General features: G+C 41.7%; 1 protein-coding gene across 6 annotated transcripts in view; it reads left to right on the top strand.

Moving 5' to 3' along the window:
- The window catches only part of MECOM (MDS1 and EVI1 complex locus), a 362,312-nt gene that overhangs the window by 24,892 nt on the left and 325,110 nt on the right, over positions 1-12,310 (top strand). The gene's annotated exons all lie outside the window — the stretch shown is intronic.

The raw sequence follows: 12,310 nt of genomic DNA on the forward strand, positions 1-12,310 counted from the left end.
TCTGTGGTGAAAAGAAAAGCTTAGCATGATCCAGATTTTCCTTGGTTCCCTCCCATTCTTGAGCAGAGGAGAGGTATTCACATTTCTTTGTCTAACAGTTTTATAATGTCTTAAGAGATTAACAGTGAGTCTGAATGAGGGTTGGAGGATTAGGGGGGGGGGAAGCTCTTCCATCCAGTACCTTGTTTTCAGATTTTACATTTTTCTGCATTGCTGAGTGAGTATAGAAACCAAGAGAAGATAATACGGACCAGAGTCCCAAAAGTGTTTAGTGATTCAAAAAATTCAGATGACATGTCAGAACCGACAGAATGATGGAACATTATGTGGCAGGGCCTACTCTTTTTTTTTGGTCTTATGCTAAGCTTTCACCCTGAGTGAATGCAGATGTTATCACAGGATCCCAGACCAACCGTCAGTGAAATGTGACAAGCTGTCAGCAAAGTTACACTACGTTGCGTTTGTTAAAATATCCCAAAGCTTTATATACACACTTTTTATATAAAGTGCTTAGCTCAGTCTATCGGAGGTAGGAGAGGGGGGCTAGTGGGAAAGGGGGGGACCTCTTTGAGTAATTTCTATTTTGTCATCCATTGTATGATCTTGAACACTTAACCCTGCATTTTTCTTCCTCTGAAGGGTTATGCAGCTATCAATAATGTTTCTAAAATGAAAATCTAGTTCAGGGATTCATGGTATGACTGTTAACCAAATGCAGTGTCAGTCATTCTCGCAATGACTGAAGTCTTTACCAGGGTTGCCGGATCAACATTTCCCAAACAAGGAACAGGTTGGAGCCATTGTGTCTGAAATGAGGGGCATTCATTATGTTCTAGAGGACTCTGATATTCTGGAACCAGTGAATGAAAATTAGAGGTGCCCCAACAGTGACAGTATAGGGCACGTACAGAATTTGTTTGCCTTAGGAATATGAGTGATCATAACAAAGCAAAACAAAAGCAATTTCTTCCCAGTAATTGTTAACAATGCTCAGCCACTTTTATGAAATTGTGGTGCGCATTTGGTTCTCCAAGCAGCCCTTGCACTGCAATCCTGAACAGATTTATACCCTTCGAAGTCCATTGACTCTGCTTAGAATTGCACCGTTAGTTTATTTAAGTAACTCTACCAGAAAACAATCCTTTAATGTTCTATAGAACTTTCCTTTTGGAAATCAGTTCTCTGCAGCTTTTACCACTTCATTTCATATAAAAATAGTCAAGTCTTCTCAAAAGTACCATTATTGGTCATGAAAAACTAATGAGAGGGCGGGGAGGGGGGCGGGGAAGAAAAAATAAAGAGATTGAATGGCAGCCTTGCTGAAAGGTTGTGTGATGTAATTAAAACTAGATGCACGTAATAGTATGATTACGTAGGAAGGGGGAAAAGGAATGTTGTTTTTCCTGTCTTTATGAGGCCACTGAAGATCTATCTGTAGGTGTCTGATTTGCATGTGCTGCACCGTAGGGTCACTTTCATTTAGCAAAAAAGGGTAAAACAAAAGCAATGTGCATCTTTACATCTATGGATTATTTGTCTGCTAAAGTTCGCATAAGGATAGGCTCAAATAAGTTTTGTGAAGTGTAGATCAATGTTAGGATAATTTAATAGCTGGAAAAAATTATTTGCAGTGTCAAACCCTGTCTTGGAAACAATTAAGAAGCAGAATTATGGCAATACTAATTGTAGCACATTTCATGGATTGGTTTTTTAAGGCTATGGAGGAAAAACAATCAAATGAATAGCTCCTGGTTTGAAACTCATGAACCAAATTGCACACCTGTTTTGAAAATAATTATACAGATCAGTCACAAGAACCTCTGGCAGTGTGCATTTCTTTTCCCATTATTGTTAGCGTAAACTGAAATTTAATGAGGGAGCTGTTTGTAATGACGCAGACTCATACATTTCCCTGATACACGTAGTTGCAGTAAGTTTATTTTCTGTTAAATAATGTCAAATAACACACATGATTTAGAATCAATTTAAGCCTCCCTGGGTATGAGATGATCTTGTATTATTACTCCCCATACATTAAACGGCATTAATTCACTTCTCAGAATCGAGAAACATAACAAGCATTCGTTTAAGTCCAATTTAGGTTGGCTGCCAAGCCTATTACCAAACAATGAGCTATGGTTTAAAAAAATGAAATACAAAGACTCCAAGCAGATAAAAATCTCATACTCTTATTTAAGGTCGTTTTGTTGCTCCTCTAAGATGCTCCTCAACAATCACTGAAATTATGACTATTGGCGAAATGATTTAGAATATGTTTAGCTCCCTAATCGCACTCATGCTGAAGTTTTGAATTTCATCTGTCTGCTCAGATCTATTGTGATCTATTAAGTGGCTTCTCTCTCTCTCTCTCTCTCTCTCTCTCTTTTCAACCCAACAAACTGAATGCTGCAACGGCAAGGAGATCTTTTGTTCCTTTAATTCAGTCAGCATGGAAATGATTTTCTCATTTCAGGCCCTTTTCTGTCCTCTCTTCATTGTGTCAATAAAATAGAGTTGTGCCAAGCTCCTCTAATCAGCTTAGAGTGCTAATTCATTGCACTGGGATGCTATCTTGGTCTGGCTACAGGTGGACGCTATAAGGGGTGAGACTCCAAGGGAGTGTAATTGTCTGTCTCCTGAGGCTTGTTTGCAGAATAACTAAAATCTCAAGCTTGAGCTAAAGGGGGACGAGAGTGGTGGTGGAGGCAGGGGGGGAAAATAAACCCCAGTACAAATGCAAGGAAGTACACGTAACTGCTTCAAATGCAAGGAAGTACACATATAACTGCTATGCTACTACAACATTCACTAGCACAGCTAGAATGAGCATTTCTTTCTCCTTATGCTAGCAAAATGGGAAGGTATTTGACCTGGGGCAAAAATGGTTAAATATATACGTTTTAATGGTAAGGAGATGTAAAGATGGGAAGGGGGCTTTGAACACTATAGCCTGTTTGGAGTCATGGAAAGTAGTTTGGGACTAGCAAGGGCTGTTTACATTCAGAGCAGCTGTGGCTTGGGAGGTTTTACACTACAGAATACTTTGTGCTAGGGCAGCATTCTTTACATAGCATGAGAGCATGTTGATTATGGTTGCTGTTGGCCTGGGACTTTTTCAGTTTAGTTGAATGGATGCAATCAGGTCCTTGTAATATTAAAACAGATGTGAGTCCTAAAATCAATGGGCTGATGTCCCATTAATGCTTGGTAATCAGTGTGGTGGTGCTGTTTTAGGCTAACTCGTCAGGGTGACATGCCAAGAGAATTGAGGCTATCTTTAGATCCAAAGACACTGCTTCTCTATTAGAAAAAATAAGGCACAGAGTGAGCCCATGTCCCCTCCTTTGCTTCTTGAATGGGAGAGGCATTTGTCTTAGCCCTAATAAGAAGGGCACAAGGCAACATTCATACCTCATTGGGACATTTTAAATAAAATACACTCCAGAGTGTGACCGCACACAGCCAATTCAGCTCTTGGCATGCTCTGCCCTTCCTCATTCTTCTACTAGACATGGCTTACTCACCCTCTCTTCCTTTCGACCAGGCAGCGCAGGTGTGAACTGGTCACTTTGGAGCAAAGTGGGAATTTTTGACTCCAGCTAAGATGTTTTCTAGCCACTGCTCCAGATCGTTGGGTGGGTGCAGAGATGCCTTTGCCCATGCTGCACTGCCCTCTGCACAAGACCTTTCTGGGAGCTGAAGTCATAAATATCAGTAATTTTCCAGGATCTGATGTCATAATCATTAGCTGGCTAAATTCAGACTGAGGAGAGGGTGCACCAAATCAGGACAAACAACAGCCCTAAGATGTATATTTAAAAAGTCAAGGTGAGGCAGGGTGCTCTCAGATTCTGGGGACTCAAGGTGCAGTTGGTAGCTGATTTGAGATTGGTGTGTCCCTCTCCATTCCCATGCTTCACTGTGCAGAGTGATCAAGGCCAAGTTAGAAACTACATTTAAACCCCCATGCTGCTGTTCTTTAGTAAAGCTGTGTCCTTGTAAACCCAAAGTCATGTGTGACATGGGAAGTCTTGGAAGTAGGAAATCTTTTTTTCATAGACAACTTTGCTGTTAAAATAGCATGAATACGCTCTGATCTGGATCAGCTGTAATATAGGCAAGATGGAAGAAATGCTTAGTACACCATCCGGTCTGCTTATGGGCCATTGATGGATATTAGCAGGATCCTGGCATATGTGAAGGCCACTGCTTGTGCAGTGGATCCTTGTCCATCTTGGCCACTAAAATCATGTAAACACCACATAAATGAGCCCATGATGTTTATCAGTCAGTAGCCCAAGACATCTTCCCCTGATCACTCAAAGAGGTGGTCATCGACCCACTAATTTAAAACTATCCCTAGGCAAAAATTATCATCTGGTCTCTAACTGCTTTTGATTGAGGGAGCAGTAGCAGACCAGTTAGATTCCATTAAGAGTCCAGGGATTATACTGGATCCAGCATTGCTGCTAGATAAGGAAGTTAATGAAGCTGCTTTCCTCAAAGTCAACTCAGAGACTCCAGTGGGTGCAGAACACTGCAACTCAACTATTTTCAGGAAGAGGTAGGTGGAACATGCATAACATTCCCAAACTGCAGTCAATCCAGTGGTTTCCCATCAGTTACCGAGCACAGTTCAAGGTTTGAGATATCACATATAAAGACCTTCATGGCTTCAGCCCCTCATATCTGCAGCACTTCCTCTCTCCCTAAGAGCCAAAAAACACGTTAAGAAATACCTAGGTTCAGCACGTGTTCTCTTACCTCAAGGTTTGCTGGGATCTGTAGGCGTCCTGGAAGCTTAAAGTTTAGCATTTACAGAGCAGCAAAAAGGGAAAGGGAAATACAGGCGCCTGTATTTTAAGCTTTAAGCTTCCAGGACGCCTTTAAGCTTCCAGGACGCTTAGAGATCCTTTAAGCTTCCAGGACTTTAAGCTTCCAGGACCCCTACAGATCTTTAAGCTTCCAGGACGCCTACTTTAAGCTTCCAGGACTCCTACAGATCCCGGCAAACCTTGAGGTAAGAGAACACGTGCTGAACCTAGGTTTTTCTTAACGTGTGTTTTGGCTCTAAGCTCCACCATGGTAGCTTTGCTCATCTGAATAGGGCCTTCTGCAGGTACCACCCTGCACATGGGCACAATCAACACCTGTCCATACACATGCATTCTCTATGGTGATCCCAACCTTATGGAATGGCCTGCTTGACATGGTGAGGAAAGTTCCCACTCTCCTGGTTTTCCATAAGCTATGTAAAACTGAATTATTCAGAAGGGATTTTTTTAAAACAGGTAATAAGGCTGTGCTGTAAGAAAATGGCTCAGAGTGATGCTTTGGGAAAGGGATGGGGACTTTACTGCTTTATATGTTCTGTTGCTGTAAGAATAGTACTGGGTAGTTTTCACGTCATTTAATATGTCATTTCAAATTGCTTATGTTTTGTTTTAGCATTGTTTACAGTTCTGTATCCAAAGACCAGAGTCGCTATTCAGGACAGGAGCAGGCAATGGCAGACCATTTCTGTTAGTCTCTGTTAGTCTCTTGCCTTGAAAACACCAGCAGCGGTTGCCATAAGTCAGCTACAACTTGATAGTACTTTCCACCACCACCATTTGGATTTATGCTTCTTTTTCAAAGTTCTGTGATCCATACTCTATTGTATTGTCTATTGAATGTCCCAGCTGCTGGTCGTAATGAGTCTCAGTGAGAAAGGCAGACGTTAAGTAACATAAACAAACTTCTCATTGACTGTGAGTACTTTTCACACACTGATGCGTACCAATGTTCAGTTACACAGTAACAGAAGCATGAGTTTTGTGATGGATCAACACCATGGTAGTAACATTTGAATTGGTCCCCGAAGTGTCGTTCAACTGTGTTTTATGTAATTAATCCATGTTAACTGATACTGTGGGCCCATTTTCACAAACTTCACACCACATGGAAGCTATGAGTTTGAGTCAGTCTGTGCACGACAGGCACTATGCACAGAGGTGCAGATGATGTCTCAAGCAGAATTCAGCACAGATCAGATTTTGAAACATGGCTGCAACCTCTCAAGTGTGCACTAAGCTGATCCATGCTGAATCAATACTTTCTTCACTAATGACAACACACTTAGTATGTTCAAGAGACAGAATACTATGCTGGATAATGTACATCACACCAGATGGCTCAGTGCGTGCCACATGTTTAGGCCCAATTCCTACGTTATTTGAGCAGTAATGTATCCCGCTGTGGTCCTGTAACATAAGAAACTGTGAAGTCATGTGTGAAGAGGTGGCACTGCCTCTCCCATACGATTTCACCGTTGTTATCATCACACTTGCAAAGTACTGTGGGGCATTTAAAGTATCTGAGATACTACAATCTCAGTAAGATGTTCCGCTGCCAGTATTATCTTGATATCGAGGAGAGTGAGCCAATGTAGTGGTAGAGCATGAGATTAGGACTGTGGAGATACAAATTCATATCCCCACTCAGCCCTGAGGCTCACCGGGTGATGCTTGACCCAGTCACTCTCTCTTGGCCCATCCAGGGAGCTGGAAGGGATTGATACAGCGGAGGGTGGGAATGCTGTGTACATGGGTGGGATAAAAATGTGATATATACTATTACAGGTGGGACAATAATTTTCATCCCCATTTTGTAGATGGAGGGGAGGGGTTGAGGTTGGGAGAAGCTGGTTGTTTAAGGCTACCTATTGGGTTTGTGGCTTAGGTAAGATTTGAACCAAGGACTTGTCATTCCACGTTCTTAGATGAAGAGACAATTGGTGCAAAAGAAAAGGAATCTTCAATAATTGTACAACCTCTACATGTTTCACATGCAGCTTCATCTGGGAGAGATTATTTTTAGTTCCGTTCCCCTACATACACTTTAGCAGAGTCACAGAACTAAAAAGAGTCTGGTAGATTCCCTCTGATGAAGCTGCACACAAAACGCGTAGAGGTTGTACAATGATTAAAGATTCCTTTTCTTTTGCACCGATTGTCTCTTCATCTTCATTTTGCCTTGGGGCGCCCCCTCCCCTTTTCTTCATCCTACATGCTTAGCCTTAGGACTAAGCATGCTTGTGCCTTAGGACAGCGATGCCTCACCTATTACTGCTCAAGCTCATGGTCCTTGGCATCATCTTATATACACTGTGAGGTTGCTCAGAAATGCAAAAAGATGTACCTTTTGCATTTAATTGCTTCTGGACTGTTTACCCCTTTTCCCATTTATGCCAACATAAATCTTTTAGTCTTCATGATGACACATTTTTTTTAAATTCATTGTGAGACCCTTATCTTAGGGAGCCATACGGAATAATTATGTCATTGTAGAACTCCTTTCAATTTGGTATATAAGGCTGCTTCTTCGCCATGGTCACTGTCCCTGTAAAATGTCAGTAACTTCCTGCCAAGAGAGGTGCTCCCTAGAGATGCAGAAATACTTTAACTTTCTGGATTTTGTTTTGTTAAAAGGAAGAATATCCAAGCCTCCTCCTTTGTGCGCGAGACAAACTTGCCGCTATGATGAATCAAGACAGCTGCTGAGACAAAACACTCCCCAGGAAATCTTAGCAATTTTATGTTTCTTGTGAGTGGGATTTTTCTGTTATCAAAAACCTCCCATCAGAGGAGAGGAAATTAACTTCCTAATTAGACAGAGTCCAATGGAAGAGGTGGGGAGCAGAAGAGACGAAGAGAAATCAAAAGAAGGTTGATGTGCGTTTCAGGCTAATGATAAGAAAGGAAATAGTGGAACGTGAAAGGTCACTGACCTTATTAGACCACGAGAAAAGTGGTAACCCTTCAAAAGCTTTTTACCTTGGATAAGTTGACAATGTGCAAAGTTCTGTGGGTAGTTAGATATATAAGACATTGAACGAGCAGAAAAGAAACTGGAGAATGTTGCAGCCACTACCGTGGTGAATGTATATTTCAAAAAGCTGTGAGGAATGAATGGAAACACAGAGAGATCCATATATCTTTATTTCAGTAAGCTGTTATGATTCTCAACATGAGTGCTGTTAACCCACTATTGGTATAAAGCCAATGTCTCTTGTTTGACAAACTGTTCCTGATTTTTAATTGAAGCAATTGAATTGCCTAGAGAATGGGAGGAATAGATTAACATGAGTCTGTTTGGGGGCGCACTCAAAATGTGCTGAGTTTTCACCATCTGTGGACCTTATAATATAAAATCTAGCCACAAAAAACTAAATACAAATCAGAAGACCTCAAACATATGTTTTTAAAAACCTTATGCTTTGGCCATCAAAAAAGCTAGACAAAATAAAAGACTGGAAACAGTTGGGCCCGCCCTATAACAGTATACACAGTGGATCATTGGAACTTATTATCACAGGATATGATAATATGAACACCATAGCTGTTTCCCCCCTAAAGGATTATACAAATATATGGAAGACAGATGGTCAAGGTGTAGATTTTAAAGTTGCATGGTCAAACATTCATGCTTTCTTTTAATATCCTGTTTAAAGAAGAGACTGGACACTGGCCTGGGCCATTCCGTAATGAACGGAGCAAGTATGCCTTTTTCTGTCTTTAGGTATTTGCTATAAGTTTGTGCCATTTACTACGACTGATTTCAAGGCAATGCCTTCTTTTATCCATTGCAAACAAAATATTATTAACTTTCTACACCTCAAGGTGTGGCATTCCTTTCTATACCTTAAGGTGTGGTATGTAGTTCCAAAAGATAGAGACAGAGTTTGGGTGCATACTCAAGATGACTCGGTGCAAATTCATTATTCTTTATTGTCTTTCATCACTAATGGGTAGCTGTGTCAGTCTGTCAAAGTGATGAAATAGAAAAGAGCAAGAGTCCAGTAGCACCTATAAGACTAACAAAATTTGTGGCAGGGTATGCGATTCCCAAAACCAGAGTATCTGAAGAAGTTAGCTGGGACTCACTAAAGCTCATACTCTACCACAAATTTTGTTAGTCTTATAGGTGCTACTGGACTCCTGCTCTTTTCTATTTCATCACTTTGTCATACTCACAATGAGAATAGTTGAAGAGCAGGATAAGGATAGTCCCCCCCCTCCCTTAAATACATACTAATAAATGAAGGGAGGATTCTAATCCATATTATTGTCAGTATGGAATCAGAGTGGGTGCTTGCAATTTTTTCAGTTGTTAGTGCAGAGGACATGATTTAGTCAAGTGTATGCAAAACTCTGATTGTCAACCCACACCTTAAATTTAGCAAGATTAGGTTCTCTCTCTCAATTATTTGAAGAGGTGAGAGAAATTAAGTGCATGAAGAGTACAAGGGCTCTGCTCTTGAGGCCGACTATCATTTGGATAAGCTTTAATTCATTCCAAGAGAAGCCCTGGGATGGTGAGACGAGTCAGCTGTATGCACTCAGCCTGGAAGACAGTACTGGATATCCCAGAAGCGAAAGCACTGCATGCCTGAAGCCATAGGAGGGCTCCGCAGAAAAGCATTAAGGGTACTAAAGTTCCCAGAGAAAGAGACAGGCTGCCATCAGTGATTATATGTGGTTTGTAATAGTATCGTCCTGTTTTCACTCACTTCAGTAGGCCATTTCGGCTAGGCTAACAAGGCAGATGGTAATGAGAAACATGCCAAGGAGAGAGAAAAGAGAGTGCAAAAGAGAGGAGTCTAACCTATGCACAGGAAACAAATGTGATCAATTACCCCAAGTGTGGAGCTCAGAGATACCTTATCTTCAGGCTCCTTAAAATAAGAACTTGATTGTTACCAAATGCATCTCAGAAGCGGAGGATGGATAGGAGGCATTAATGGTCATGGAGTGGTGGGGTGGGGAGATGAAGTTACATTGGCTCAGGGAATTGTCATGGTATTTCAGTTCAAAACACATAGAAGGATTCACAGAGGTGGTTAGCGAGCAATCATGTTATTAACTTTAAAATCAGCGCAAGCCCCGCTGTTAAGCATTACACTGCTCTAAGTGCTTTGAAAAAGGCAATTGTTTTACCCTTAGCTAAGAGGTTGGTGCAGGTAAGGCTGTGGGTTGGAGGGCCGAAGGTTGGACAAGGCTGGCAACTCTGCATGTTTCCAGAGGCAAATGTAATTTGTTACAGTCTTCGGGCACAAGCCAAAAGGGAGCTTCTGTCTGTGCACCACCTCTCTGGTGCCTTGTGGAGTTCCCGTTCAATTCCCTCATGCTTAGCAAATAGGAGCTGTGGCTCTGTAGATCAGCACACACTTTACTTGCAAAAGCATCCCAGGTCAGTCTCTGGCATCTCCAGTTAAAGGGTGGTAGAGTGCAGGGGAAGAAATCACTCTGCCCGAGACCCTGGGGAGCCACTTGCAGTCAGGGTGGAGAGTAGCAAGCACCAGGGCTTTTTTCAGCTGGAACACAGTGGAACGGAGTTCCGGAACCTCTTGAAAATGGTCACATGGCTGGTGGCCCCGCCCCCTGATCTCCAGACAGAGGGGAGTTTAGATTGCCCATCGCGCCGCAGTGCGGAGGGCAATCTAAACTCCTGTCTGTCTGGAGATCAGGGGGCAGAGCCGCAAGCCATGTGACCATTTTCTCCGAGGGCAACCCACTGAGTTCAACTACCTCTTTTCCCAGAAAAAAAAACCCTGGCGAGCACACATCTGACTGGCCATAAGACAACTTCATGTTTTCATTTCACTGAGGTTTCTAGCAGGATGTGTTTTTTACAAGGAGCAATTTTTAAAAACTTCATAGATAATAGATGATAATAAATGATAATTAATGATGGTGGTGCTGATGGCCCAAGGCAGCCGAAATTTAGCACTTTAAGCCACTTCCTTTTCAATGGGAAGATGAAGCATACTGAAGTCCACAGGGCTGTAAAGTGTTTAACACGGGGCTAGATTGGGCTCTAGACTATTTAGGTAATTTAAAAAAATAATAGTAAGCTATGCAAAAAAACTCAGAGTATCAGGAATATATCAAAGGACAAGCAAAACTTAGTAATTTAGGGAGAAACTATGCCAACATATTGATTTCTGTGGAGGGGGAAATTAGGGAGTGACAGATCTTCACCCAAATATGCAAGATTAAGAGAGAGATTTATTCTTTTAATCCTTCAGCGGCATAGCTATGAAAATGTCTCTTCTTCCGGTTGCTTAAAGATGATTCTGTAGGGAGACTGGGTGGGTTTTATTTCCTCTCTGCAGGATGAGAGTGATAATGTTATAGTTCTGGGAAAGCCGTGGCTGAACTCCATTTGACATACAAAATGGAGCTCATTAGCTAAAGTAGCTGACAGACTGTGCTGCCCGCTGAAGATGCATGAGGAGCAAGCGAGAAATATGAAAGAGCAAACTCATGCTAGGGAATCACCTTGACATACAATTATGTGGCTCTGTGCTAGTTTTTAGCATTTGTCATATTTTCTTTTTTTTTTGGCAAAAATTACTACCATCCATAGAAATGTCATTCCCAGATGAATTGGAATACTGAGGGAAGCCACTGTAGGAAATAAAGCGCCTTCAGTCAATGTACCGACTCTTGTTGACATCTCAGGGAGTTTATACATTGGGCCCAGAGGCAATAGATAGGACCATAATCTCTGGAATTCTTTAATGCTATGCAATGAAGTGGTACTTCTGACAGCTCTTTGGATATATGGTGCTGAATTTTGATTCTTCTGAAGACAGGGGAAACTGATCTAGTGATTTTATTGAATGGCAGGATAAGCTCCTTAATGGTATTGTGAAGAAATCATGATGTGTTGGGGATTGGTTGAGTGGGACATAGGGTTGCCAACTCATACTTGGGAAATACCTGGAGATTTGGGGTGCAGCCTAGGGAAGGTGGGGTTTGAGGATGGGAGGAACCTCAGTTGGGTACAATAATGCTATAAAGTCTACCTTCCAAAGCAGCCATTTTCTCCAGGGGAATTGTCCTGTCAGCTGGAGATTAGTTGTAATTTGGGCAGATCACTAGCTACCATCTGGAGACTGGCAACCATAAGTGGGAGGGATCTGCACCAAAAAAGTGTGCAAAATACCGACGGTTGTAAGCAAAAAAGAAAGGTCCTTGCACCAAGGAGCTTACAATCTAAATCCTAAAGGTCTAATTCTTTCCCATGCATGTGCAGTGACTGTGTGCTGAGGAATACCTATATAGAACCCTGGTTTCCCTCCATATGCCCATATGTGTCTTTTTAAAAAAGTGTTGCTCATTTCCTAAAATGCAAATAAATGGCAATATGTCAGATGCAAACATCATAAATAAATGCAGATGTCAGGCTGATTTTAAAGCCATTCAGTTGAAAGCCAGACTTTGATCTCCTGCAAAACAAAACTGTGGATTTTCTAACTCCTTTG

This window comes from Eublepharis macularius, chromosome 6 (genome assembly GCF_028583425.1).
Source record: "Eublepharis macularius isolate TG4126 chromosome 6, MPM_Emac_v1.0, whole genome shotgun sequence".
Lineage (NCBI taxonomy): Eukaryota > Metazoa > Chordata > Lepidosauria > Squamata > Eublepharidae > Eublepharis > Eublepharis macularius.